Source organism: Dasypus novemcinctus, chromosome 7 (assembly GCF_030445035.2).
Source record: "Dasypus novemcinctus isolate mDasNov1 chromosome 7, mDasNov1.1.hap2, whole genome shotgun sequence".
Taxonomy (NCBI): domain Eukaryota; kingdom Metazoa; phylum Chordata; class Mammalia; order Cingulata; family Dasypodidae; genus Dasypus; species Dasypus novemcinctus.
In genome coordinates, this window is record NC_080679.1 from 90,793,974 (window position 1) to 90,807,325 (window position 13,352).

Sequence of the window (13,352 nt, forward strand, 5' to 3'; positions counted from 1 at the left end):
TTGCAGAGTGGCTTACTTTTATACTTTTTTTGTGAATATTTAATTTCTTTTACAATGGACATTTATTTCTGTTAATAAAATAGGATGAGTTGTTTCCTCGAAACCACACTAAGATCCCAATGTTCACTTAGTTAAATGCTCCAATTCTGACATTAAAAATGAGAATTTTTAAGAACGAATTTTCACAAAGGCCATGAAATATGGCAATAGTATTAAACGTCCTGTTATAAATATGTGCTATTTAATAAACTGATTGATTCAATAGATTCTGCTGTATATATTTCCCATTAAACTCCAGAAGACTTTTTAAAATAAGGAATTAGGTATATGGAGAAAGATGTTTCTCTGCTTGCTCTACGGTTTAATTTTCTTCCATAAACTGCTGACAATCTAAGAAAACAAATAGCAACTTATGCTCAGTGTTATTATAAAATTGAATCTACATCATCTTTCTTACAAATCCTATTCTATACTACTTTGAAAGTAAAACATGGAAATATAACTCAACACTTAACAATTTCAAATCATATTAGGTATAAGTCAATTAGACAGGACTTAAGTTTCCCCTTTGATAAACTACTACTAATAGTTTTAAAGGTACTCACTCCATTGTAATATATACTTTTGAATAGGTATTCAAAATAAAAATGATTTTTTTTAAGTAATAGCTGACGAGATTTAAAAAACTGGAAATTCTATATAAAATGTAACTCAACTTCTACAATAAAACAGATACTGAGGTTCACATTTCTTCTTTGTTCCTCCTTTCATGACACTATTAAATTGCACAAATTTAGGTTGTGAAAAAGTTGTACCTAAAAGAATGAAATCTAGTATCATGGTTTCCCCTTCTGTAAGACTAACTTCATTATACATTCATTCATTTAAAATTTGTTTAAATTTTAATGAATTTAAACAAAATTCATTAATTTTGAATTAATTAATTACTATGTGCCAGGTAGAGCGAGAGGAACAGTGAGAGAGCGAGCAAGGGGGAACTCTGAGCAGAGCAAGGGGCAGTGAGTGCAGGTGGGGATGTCTGCATAGGGCCACGGGGACAGAGTGGGGTGTAGAATTCAAACATTCAAATTGAAATGTCAGAATCAATCCTTATTTAAGATGTGTCAAATAACATGTGACGAAGTTGGTGAACATGAAGAGCTGCATGGTGCTATGAGCTCACTGCCTTGGCGTCCATTTTTTTGTTGGTACAAGACAAACAACATCTGCCTCACTGGCCATTAGAGCATCAAAGGAGCTAAGGTGTGTGGAAAGCTTTAATGAACTTTCAAGTCTCACGCAAAATTTCTAATAACAGTTGTTTATTCCCTACCTAATATCCTAAAACAAGGGCCAGCACGTTAATTTTTTTCTGTAAAGGGCTGGATGGGTAGTAAATATGTTAGGCTTTGTGAAACACAGGTAGTCCCTGTCACAACTACTCACCTTTTCCCTGGTGGCATGCAAGCAGCCACTGGCAATAATGTGAAATAATGAGTGTTAAAATAAGATTTTGTTTATGGACACTGAAATTTGAATTTCACTTAATTTCCAAGTGTCATAAATATTCTTTGGAAGGAGCATAGGATTTGAGGTCCAACCTGGATCTGAATACAATCTCTGTTACTTAACTTCTGGGTAACCCTGAACAAGTCACTTAAACATCTCTGAACCTCAGTTTAATCATCTGCAAAATGGGAATAATATCTACATGGCAGCAGAGTTGGTGTGAGCATACAAATGATGTGTTAAATGCTCTGTAAACTGTAAAGTTCTGTTTTTAAACAGCTAGGCATTATAAAGTAAAAATATATGTACTTTTTTAGATATCATGCTCTCTCCTAAGAGGCTTGGCTTGCCAACAATTTGCAAATATATTCTCAATTTCTAAATTGAGGGGTAAAACAAAGTAATTAGATAGATGCTTTAGATTTCATTTTTACTAACCTCTGTGCTTTGTACAATCTGTTATTATACCACTGAGTTAATAATTTACTTCTCTCATCTTCTGATCATACTCTGCTCTCAATGGCCCTGGTTTGTCATTTTTTGTTCTTTCCTCTTAATCCTCATATAAAAAGGATCCAATTTTACACCTAAAATCACCCAAAGAAACTAGTGGTTGAAGTACTCCTTATGGTAAATCACTGAGAGAGAAGTGGTTGCTTCTATCATGATCATAACATCTACTTTCTATTATTAGATTTCAAAACAAGTAATATCAGCAAAATTAGGGCTTCCATTACTCTCACAAAATTAAAATGCATTTTTTAATACAACCAGCCTGAAGATATCAAAATATCAACACCGACGAGCAGTATCAGGATGGCAGATACTTAAGTTGTCCTTTAATATTTAGGTACTAATATAAAGTAATTCAGTGTTTCCCTCATTATGCTCACAAAAATTCTTTCCTTATGTTTACTTTATGAAAATTTAAGAAAACAAAACCCTGTTTTTGCCATTGTTTTTTGAAAATACTCTGGCCAAGAATTTTTATGCAGACAACTTAGACCTCCAGTTAATAGACAGAAAAAGATAGAGCCAAATTCTGACGTCTTTTCTCCTTCTAGAAGCAGGAAGTTGCTGTGGTGAGAATGAATGAATACTACCTCTGAACTGAATGCTTGGTGCAAAATCCCTGCAGAACATCAGAATGAGTGTCCCTCTCCATGGTCCAAACCTTATGTCAACAAAAGTTACCATATTGGCCTGCACCGTCCTCAAAGGTATTATCAGCCTCAGCACCTAGCGCTATGCCTGGCATACAGTTGTATTTGTTGAACAAACATGCCTGCATGCATGCATGCACAAGAAGACTTGGTCCCTTTGGAAAGGAACAATAACAAAAAGTTTGCCACAGGAGACCTCAGTGGAGAAAATAAATGTGTAGCCCTTTATTTACTAAGGAGTAAATAAAAGATTGACTGTAGAAAGGATCACCATGGGGTAGATTCTGGTGTCATCCCAATGCTCTTGGGCTTTGAAAGCAGAAGAGTAGGCAGCACGAAGGACTACGTCCTTACTGGTCAGATTTTGATCTTGACAAAAAACATCTCAAGATCCCTAGTGCTCAAAACGAAGCCCAGAGCTGAAGGCTTATACCAAATATATAACAGAGGTAAGGCATTCCATCCATGGGAGTCTGTTTTCCAACGAAAGGTGAGGAAGGGAAAAACCACCTAATGCAACTGCTTGCATACTAGGTGAGAATTTTCTCGAGTACCCAACCACCCACATGGCTTTGGCCAGCTCCTTCCAAAGTTACCTGTTTACTTTGGAGAAGTTGCAGTTTCCACAGAACAAATTCCTTCTGTTGAAACATGGCTTGCTAATTCATTTACTGGAATTTCCTCTCTACTAGTCATAACACCTATGGCCCTCCCAGTAGCATCCACCTCCCTGTACCCATGAAGTCTTCCTCCATCTTCTCCTCTTTACATATTTTCATAATCAGCCCTGACATCAATTTCGACAGGCTCCCAGTTCCCAAGTCATTCTTTTGCTTCAGACTGACCTTTCTTGCTTCCCTTTCCAGACAAGCCTCTTGCAAAGAGTTTCCACTTACTTAGGTCTCATTTTCTCTTCAACCTTCTGCCACCTGGCTTCCACTCTACCTGCTGCTGGGAAACTGTTCTGTCCAAGGTCACCAATGATCTCTTGGTGGCTAACTGTGGAAGGCACTTTTCATTTTTCCATCAGCCTTGACCTTGTACCCTTTGACATCACTGATGACTCCCTCCTTGACAGTCTCCCCTTCGCTGGCTTCACTGACATCTTATACATTTGGTTTTCTTTCTCTCTCTCTGACTACTCTCTTAGTCTCCTTCATGGGTGCCTCTTCCTTCCCCACCTCTTCTGAATACTGGTGTTTCCAGTATTCTGCTCAATCTAGAAACCTCCCCTGGGTGATCTCATCAGCATAATAGTGATAGCCCCAGCTGGCACTTATTAATTTAATAATATGTATGCATTATTATATGTGCCACATATTGTAGTAAGCCTTTAAATCCCATTGAGAGAGCAGTGGCCTCCCAGTAACTATGCCTGTGAAGTAGGAACCGTCACACTTACTTTTCAGGTGAGGGAGAGCTGTGGGTCACAGGGTATGCAGGAGGCAGAATGGAGACTGAATCCCCTAGGTCTCACCCTAGGGCCCACATTCTTCACAACTGTGCAGCTCCCAAAGCTTCAAGAACAACTCTGTGGCTGTGGATCACGCATCTGCAACTTGCACTAGAGCTCCCTGACGGAGGCCCTAGTCCCGGCAAAGCTATCTAATGGGTCTCTTTTTGGGTAGGATTCAGTTTACTCACAAACTGATTTATCATCCTCTATAAACTGAATAAATCTCTAAATAGTTGCCTTCTTCAAATCCAGGTATCATCTTAGATGACTCTGTGTCCCCAATACATTCCACATTGACAGGAAATAGGTCCTGTTCTATCTCTTCACTCTCCCGAGTCTAAACCTAAATTACAACCTTAAATATATATCTGGTGTATTTACCTTTTAAACCAAAATCAATGCATTATAATTAAAACAGTATTTTAATAGTATCAATGTCAGGAATATCAAATTGTAGGTAAAACTGCATGATTTGGCAAATCTTAACAGCAAGCACTAAATTGGTTTGAGTGGCAGCTCACGCTCAGTTGGATTCAAGTACAGCAACATTTCCATTGCATAGGCTACTGGGATGATGGCTCTAGTTTGAAAAGCCTGGCAGATAAGCACTCAAGGAAAATATGTAGAGTGGCTTGGTTCACTATCTCCTACCCTCATTCATATGACTTACATTTTTTATGATAGAAAAAATATCAAATTTTAACCATCCTCTTATATTTCCCTTATGTTTTAAATAAGTCTACATCTAGCACAAATTCTTTTAATGAGTTATAACAACAGTGTTTATTAGCTATTATTTATTAGGCATTTACTAAGAGCCAGACACTATTCTATACACTTAGTACCACTTACTGAATTTCTACAACCACCTCATGAGGTACACATTATTATTCTCATTTTAGAGATGTAGAACCTGAGGGCCTATGTCTAAGGTTACACACCTAGGATATGGCAGAGCAGGGATTGGAATTCAGGTCTGACTCCAGAGTTGGTATTCATTTCCACTATGCCTATCACCTCACACCATGAACTCCAGAGTGTGGCAATGAAATTGATTTTGAAGAACAGGGATGATAGAAGTCTCTTAAAAACAATACAAGCCTAAGTAATCCATCAAAGGTCTTACTGCCTGGCTTATTTCACTCTGACGTGATTATCTCCTTCAATTTAATAACTGTGACTCATAAGCCTTTCTTTGGCATTATCTAAATATGATAGTACCCTCATGAACTGAAACAACTAACACCGTTTCCAAAGTTCCAGTGAAGCAGCTGTGCATGGAGAGAATCTAGTTTGCAGTTTTAAAGAGATTATCTTCTCCAAGGTTTCACATCTGATAAATGGTGCTTTCTCTGACATCGAGCTCACTTTACATGAGACAGTAATACCTTCGGTGACTGGATTCTTAAGTCTTTTGGGATCACAAAAAAAGAACTCATAAGTGCAAGAGAAAGAAGGAAGAGCCACATTGCTTCACTTATCTATCTGGACTTCTCCATTCTGAATTTTCTATGAGGATTTCTGTTTTTAAGCTCATTATTGTCAATATATCTGATTGAGAAAGAAGCTAAACAAGTCCCAGGTGAGAATGCACCATAGCAACAGGCTTGCCATGAATTCTTTTGGGAGCAAAATTTCACAGAAGTATTTGATTGCCTATCACACTCCTGATTACAACACACCAAGCTACTAAACTAAATTGTATGCCATTAGTGTACTGAAGTTACTTGAAAAATAAACTACCTTGTGAAAAGATATTTTTCACACGTACGTTCATGTTGAGATGTGTTTAATTGTATGGAGCCTATTTCCCTTTTATTTAGAAAACAAAAATGCCACAGTATAGTAAAGTGATAAATAAGGCTTTACACTTTATCACAAATATTGTATCTCTGTTCTGATTAATAAATATTTGTTTAATCCTCCATTGAGTTTATGACAGAATATAAATATACTACTCTTAGAATTTGATTAGGAGTATTAAAGTACTTTGAGTTAGATCAACAATGGCCAAAATAACCATGGAAAAAATAACCTCAATCTCATAATAGATTATAATTGGACTGGGCCTATTAGCTGAGTTGGGATAGTATATTGATAAAAAATAGTTCACAAAACACAGAGAGTTTTGTCTGTGGCTTATACTGACAAAATGTCAGCCACCTTGCAAATTATGTCATCACAGAAAGTGAGAACAGGTGAAGATATAGGTGGCACAGACAAAACTCATCACCACTCTCAGACAATCAGCTCAAAGCAAATCCAGATGAGTATGAATTATTACCATTTATTTTCATGGCCAAATTCAGTACATTTAACCATCACTTCCAATACTGGGCTATGAATGGTGTTTGTGACATAGGAGAATATTTTAGAAATATTTAAACCAAAGGACAGAGGAACATTTATGTGGTGTGAATCTAACCCAAATTATTTACATTTGATTCTGTAATGCATGGTCTGATGTTTCTGTAGCAGATCTGCTTTTCTAATTATGTTTTGCTTTATTATTAAAATCTGTTTACATATCCTTAATTTACACCAGCTGTATGAGAAAGGGTGTTCAGGCAGCCTGCTGGCTCCCAATTACAAACACACCACAGACATGGTCCAGAGAAGAAAGAATGGACAGAACAATTTCTCAAACTTCATTTACTTTCTAAGCATTTAAAATTTACATAACACTGGTAGAGGTCACTTGCTTTCTTTCACTTGAGATGATGTAACTGGTATCCTTCTGAGAAGCCTGGGGAGCTTCTTGAACTACCTAGAGCTGAGCTGTATTTTTGCTGAACAGTTTTTGTCTCAATTTACCTCTTTCCTCTTACATTTCACTATAAGCAGCAAGAAGAAATTAGACTGCACCTTTGACACTTTCTTTGGAAACCTCCTCAGCTAAATAGCCAAGTAGATCACTTACATGCTTTATACAATGGTGGGACACAATTCAGCTAAATTTTCTACCACTATATAATAGGGATCACCTTTCTTTCCAGTTATTTGTTCCTCATTTCCTTCAGAGCCCTCATCAGAAGCATCTTAAATGTCCATATTTCTACAATCTGCTTAAAGCAATCTAGGCCTTTTCTATCATGTACCTCAAAATTCTTTCATCCACTACCAATTATCCAGTTTCAAAGTTACTTCTACATTTGTTACAGCAGCATCTCCTTTCCTGGTACTGAAATCTGCATTTGTTTCCTGTGGCCGCTGTAAAAAAAAAAATTCTCGCAAATGTGGTGGCTTCGAACAGAAATTTATTCTCTCACAGTACTGGAGGGCAGAAATTTGAAATCAGTTTCACCGGGCTGAAATCAAGGTGTCAGTTGGGCTGCACTCCTTCCAGAGGCTGTAGGGAAGAACGCAGCTGACATTCCTTAGCTTGTGGCTGCATCACCCAAATCTCTGCCTCGGTCTTCATGTTTGTTAGCTTGCTCTGTGTGTGTGTGTCAAATCTCTCTCAAACTTTCTCTTGTAAGGGCATTTAGGGTCCATCCAGATAATCCACGATAATCTCCCTACTTTAAAATCCTTAACCACATCTGCAAAAACCATTTTTCAAAATAAAGTCACACATACAGGTTCCAGGGATTAGACCCTGATTTTTTTTTGGGGGGGTGGGAGGGCATTATTATGCCTACAATAACCACAGTGTAGTGGCACTGCATATTAATTTAACACAAGTCTATCATGTCTAGAAAAGTTTACTTGTTTGAAAAAAATCGGAGCTTTCAAAATGACCACTTATTATTTACTTAATACTGCAATAAAAACTGCAAAATTACTTTAAAGCTATGTTAATGTGAAATGCTTATTGTGAATTATCCCTTTACAGATAAATTAACTTTGCAAACAATTTTAAAATGAGGTTAATAGTACAGTTAAGTGGAGTAAGCACTGATAAATGAGGAAATAAAAAGAGTTGCAAGTTTTAAAAAAATAAAGTAAAAAGATTTTAGGAATAGATTTGTCTTTTGTTTAAGGATACTATTCTTTAGGAAAATAGCTTTTTCCTCTGTGGGGCTAAGGCATATAAATGGCTGCATAAACCTGGTTACGTTTGGTTTTTACCCTCACTCTTTGGGATAAGGAAGGGCTTGGGTAATCAAAAAATAGAAGAGAGACTACCAGCTGAGATGGTTTTAGTAGAGCAGCAGGCAGCTAATTCCCTGCCAGGTTGATCACATCAGCCTGGGAATGACTTCACAGTCAAGAAATCTGCTCCTGCACTGGTATTTGACCCTAAAGGAAAGGAGGAGGGATTTCAAGAAGCAGAGAAAGTGTTAAATCAATGTCTTCTCTTTGAACACCTAGATGTGGAAAGTTTGGGGTTCTCTTTAGAGCTGTAATGGCCAAATAAAAATGATGTCTTTGGTAAGAGCTTTAATTGCCCTGGTGAAGTTGACCCAAAGACCACAGGCCTGGTGGGAAATTTAACACTAAGACAGGAAATCGTTGTTTGCTAGTTAAGCCTAGAAAACAAACCAGAGTTATAGTCAAGAATGTTTACTAGTGAATAGGATGAATAACAGCAACTAAGTAATTGTACGTATAAAATCTTATTCTAAAAAAGTGATTTAGGAGTAGCCACTCCAAATCTGTTTTCATATTATTGATATAAAAAAGCATAAACAGAAAAGCAACCCAATGTGCTTTCAGTTAGCCTTATCTTTGAAAAACCAGGATGCCTAGCCTGACTTCCTTGGGAGGGGATCTCATTTGTTTTCAGAGGTTTATAAGCTTCCTCTGAAAGTACTCGTTTTGGAAATTGGTACTAACAAATATTGAGTATATAAACATAAATGTCCAATCCTGCATAAACCTAAAGATGCACAATTACAGAATATTATTTGTAAGAGCAATTTCAGCAGTTTCTTACTGAACATGAAGACCTTAGTGCTAGAAAGGCTTCACTGGGTCTGAGAAGAAGATAGACTCCATGAATGTGTCAAATTGGAAAGACTCATTGAAAAAATGCCGTACTGCCAACCTTGACAAAGTCCTGCCAAAGAGGAGGTTGGAGGTCACACCCGTCAAGAAGTGACATCCACAGCCACAACGGCAAACTTCTTGTTGTGTCACCCTGTGCTTGTCCAACGGCTCACAACTAACATTGGAAAAACTTTTTAAACAACATTGCCTAAGGTGATAGAAAGGTTCCTGTATCTTGACTGTGGTCCCACGACTACCCACTTTTAGGGGTAAATATTTCTGGATGTAAGTTATACCATAATAAACTTACCTTAAAAATATTAACACATCTCCAAATTTTCTTATTAAGTTACGATACTTTAAACTATGGGCACCTTTTTTATAATTCTGGCAATGCTGCTTCAGATTCACCCACGAATCCATCCTGATGCATATTACAAATAGATTTCTACATTTGACACAATCTTTCTCCACATTAATAGATTAAGTTTGGTTTAACTTCTCCTTGGCAGTAGTATAAACCTGTTTTCTGTGAGATCCATAAACCTAATTTTGTTTATCGCCAAGACTCGGAAGGAGTCTCAGGAGTGTAAAGTTTGAACCTCCACCTCTGCCTGACCTTCCTGGTGTTTTCTCCTCAGTGAGGATGAGACGATAATATTACCCTTAGCTCAGCTCCACTGCTTTGAGATACAATGTCATTTACATCAGGTTAATTATTTTAATATAAGCATTTTAAAACCACAACCGTCATTTATTATGTTTACTCTTTTAAGTATTTTCCACAATTTGGTTGTTTTGTTTGTGTAAATCATAACTTATTAAAGCAATGATTGAAAGAAAACATGATTTATTAAAATAAAATCATTGTAATTAAATTAAGAATTTGTCAGTAAACACAATATGCAGGCATTGAAATGTTAATGACCTTTTCTAAATCGGTCAACATGAAAGATTAAAATACTGGGTTAGGCAGTTAAATCAAACTCTACCTTCTCCCTCTGCTTATTAATACATTATAAAAAAGAAAAAGTCGGGGAAAACGGACTTTGGCCCAGTGGTTAGGGCGTCCGTCTACCACATGGGAGGTCCGCGGTTCAAGCCCCGGGCCTCCTTGACCCGTGTGGAGCTGGCCCATGTGCAGTGCTGATGCGCGCAAGGAGTGCCGTGCCCCACAGGGGTGCCCCCGTGTAGGGGAGCCCCACGCGCAAGGAGTGCACCCATAAGGAGAGCTGCCCAGCGCGAAGGAGGGAGCAGCCTGCCGAGGAATGGCGCCGCCCACACATCCTGTGCCGCTGACGACAACAGAAGCTGACAAAGAAACAAGACAACAAGACGCAGCAAAAAGACACAGAAAACAACTGGGGGAGGGGAGGGGAATTAAATAAATAAAAATAAATCTTTAAAAAAAAAAAAAGAAAAAGTTACCTGTTTCAATCCCAAATTTGTCTACTTAAATTTTAAAGGAGAATAAAATATGTTTTCTACACATAAAAAATTAGCAGGTATTGTAGCTAGACTGGTGATTAACTCAACATTTTACATGGGGGCCAGCCACAGAGTACAGATGACAACTGGCCTCCAGTAGTTTAGGAGCAGGGAATTAACAAAAGGTGACTTCAGAATTCTCTGTTGAGCACTGGAGACCACTGAAAGCACTGATGTTTGCAATCAGTTCTTCGAAGAAATGAGCCGGATTTGTACAGAGACAGACAGCTAGGCCAAAGTCAAAGGTGTCTGTATGTTGTGAGGGTACAGAAATATACCAGTCAAAAGTGTTGAGACATCATGACATATTGCACAATCTGAAAGGCAACCAAAGTTGTTGCTCCATCTTGGAAATTAGGGTTTAGAGATACAGGCTAGGATATTTTATACATGGAAAGGGCCAGAGGGAAGGGAAACAAACACAAATTTTAGCTTATTCAAATTCACCTACACACATTAAGGTAAGAAGGAGGACAGTGAAAAGGCCCATGATACTTATTTGTCCCATTACTGTTTGTTTTAACTTTGACCACTTGGTTTAAGTGGTGTATGTCAGGTTTTCTACTGTAAAGTTAGGATTTTCCCCTTTCTAATTAATAATATCTTGTGGGGAGATACTTTGAGACTATGCAAATATCCTGGTTGTCATCATACTTACCCATTAGTTTTATCATTCTTGCCTGAAACTGTTATTACTATGGTGACTGCCAAATGGTGGTATCTCCCCACCTCCAATCCCATCGTTCTAGGATTAATTCTTCACAAGCACCTACCTTGAGGAAGGCCATTCATCAACCACACCCCAGGAAAGACGGATCTGGCCAGGGGAAGGAAAAGAGGGAGGAAGAAGTCTAAACCCCTGGGGACATAGTCAACTAAAACACTCAATTTCTATAGGGATTTGGGACGAGGGCCACTGAAAAATTTCCCCACAAACTAAAAAATATTTCAAATAAAACTTCAAAGGATTAAAAAGCAAAATATACAGCCTCAGGTTTACTTTTCAGAAGTGATATAAAACATGATCCTCCCCTGTAAAAGTACACTCTGGGTAATACTGAAAACCTAACATTTACGGTGTTGTATAACTGAAGTAATTTTGTCAGAGTTAACTTAGAGAGGCTGAATAAAAATATTACAGTTTTCCACAGGGTTTAAGTTTTACTTATCTACCAATTCTCTTTCTCCATAAGTAAATACGAATATAACTGTTCAAATCTTAAAATATTCCTCAAGCATAAGATGCTATTTCCATAATCCTGGTCCTCAAATAGATGAGTCTGGCTTGATTTTATTAAAACTACCAATATAGACTTCTTGTATTATTTCAATAAAAGTGTTTCCTATATGAAGTACTCACAATCATCTGAATCCCTATCTGCTATCCAAAAGTCTTCATCTAAAATTCTTTTAACAAAGAATTATATTGTACACACTCCTTGTCATTAGAAAAATAAAAGTTAGGATGACTAAATCTAAAACAAAAATTTTATATCCAACAACTTCACCCAGCCTTGGTATGGACTCAAATGCTGGCTCTTGAGCCTTGCTGGCTGAACTCCAGGTAGCTACGTTCCTCTAACCCTAGTCAATTATGTTGTCTCATTTCTGCCTTTCAGGCATTCACTCAAAAATATGTATTGGGTACCTAGCATCACACACCAAGTTGGAGATAAAATGGTGTTTATCCAAGAGTGTATGATCTGTAGAAGCTCATAATCTATTTTAAGCCAAGTTTTATAGTGATTTTAAAAAAACATGCTAGTATTTTCTACCTTGAAAATCAACACTGATACAACTTTCCTAAAATAAAATATACCCATTTTAAGGGTAGCTCTGTGAGTTGTACTAAATGTACACTACAATAAACTACAACCCCAATCAGATTTGAAATATTTCCATCACCCTCCATAGTTCCTGTGCAGTGCTGCCCCTCCTCCCTAACCTCCTTGACTTCCTCACCCCTGGCAACTACTGATATGCGTTTTGTTATAGACTAACTTTCTCTGCTCTAAAATTTTCTATATAAATGGATCAATGCAGTATGTATTCTTTTATGTCTGGCTTCTTTCACTTAGCATATCTCTGAGATTCATTCATGTTGCCTCTATCAGTGTTTTGTTTCTTTTTTCTTGCTGAGTAGTATGAATAGAACATAATTTGTTTACTCATTCACCTAATGATAGACAATTAGGTTGTTTCTAATTTGGGGGTGTTGTGAATAAGGTGATATGAAAATTCAGGTACAGTTTTTTGTGTTGACATATATATATTTTTTCATTTCTCTAGGGATATGTCCAGAAAAACTGCTAGGCCAGATAGTAAGTATATGTTTAACTTTATACGAAATCTCCAAACTCCAAACTGTTTTCCAACATGGTTGTGCCATCTTACACTTCCCACCAGAAATGTATGAGAAATTAGTTACACTACATATTTTCCAACACTTGATTCGGCCTCTCTTTTTAATTTTAGCTATTTTACTGAGAAGATAGTGCATGAGTTGGCAAATTATTTTATATAACTGGCCAGAGAGTAAATACTCTAGCTTTTCAGGCCATATGTTTTCTATTACAACTACTCAACTCTGCCATGGTAGCATAAAAACAGCCATAGACTATATATAAACAAATAAGCTGGCCATTTTCCAATAAATCTTTATTTACAAAACAGTGTGCAGACCTGTGGTGAAGTAGGACATCTCTGTAGAAATGAGTATCACTAATGATACTCAGAATTATTTCATGAGTTTATAGGCTATATGTATACACATTATTGGTGAAGTGTCTGTTTAAATTTTTTGT

The 13,352-nt window shown here is 37.1% G+C and overlaps 1 protein-coding gene across 45 annotated transcripts in view; it reads right to left on the reverse strand.

The window, feature by feature from the left end:
- The window catches only part of PKP4 (plakophilin 4), a 269,591-nt gene that overhangs the window by 129,153 nt on the left and 127,086 nt on the right, over positions 1–13,352 (reverse strand). The window lies entirely within an intron of this gene.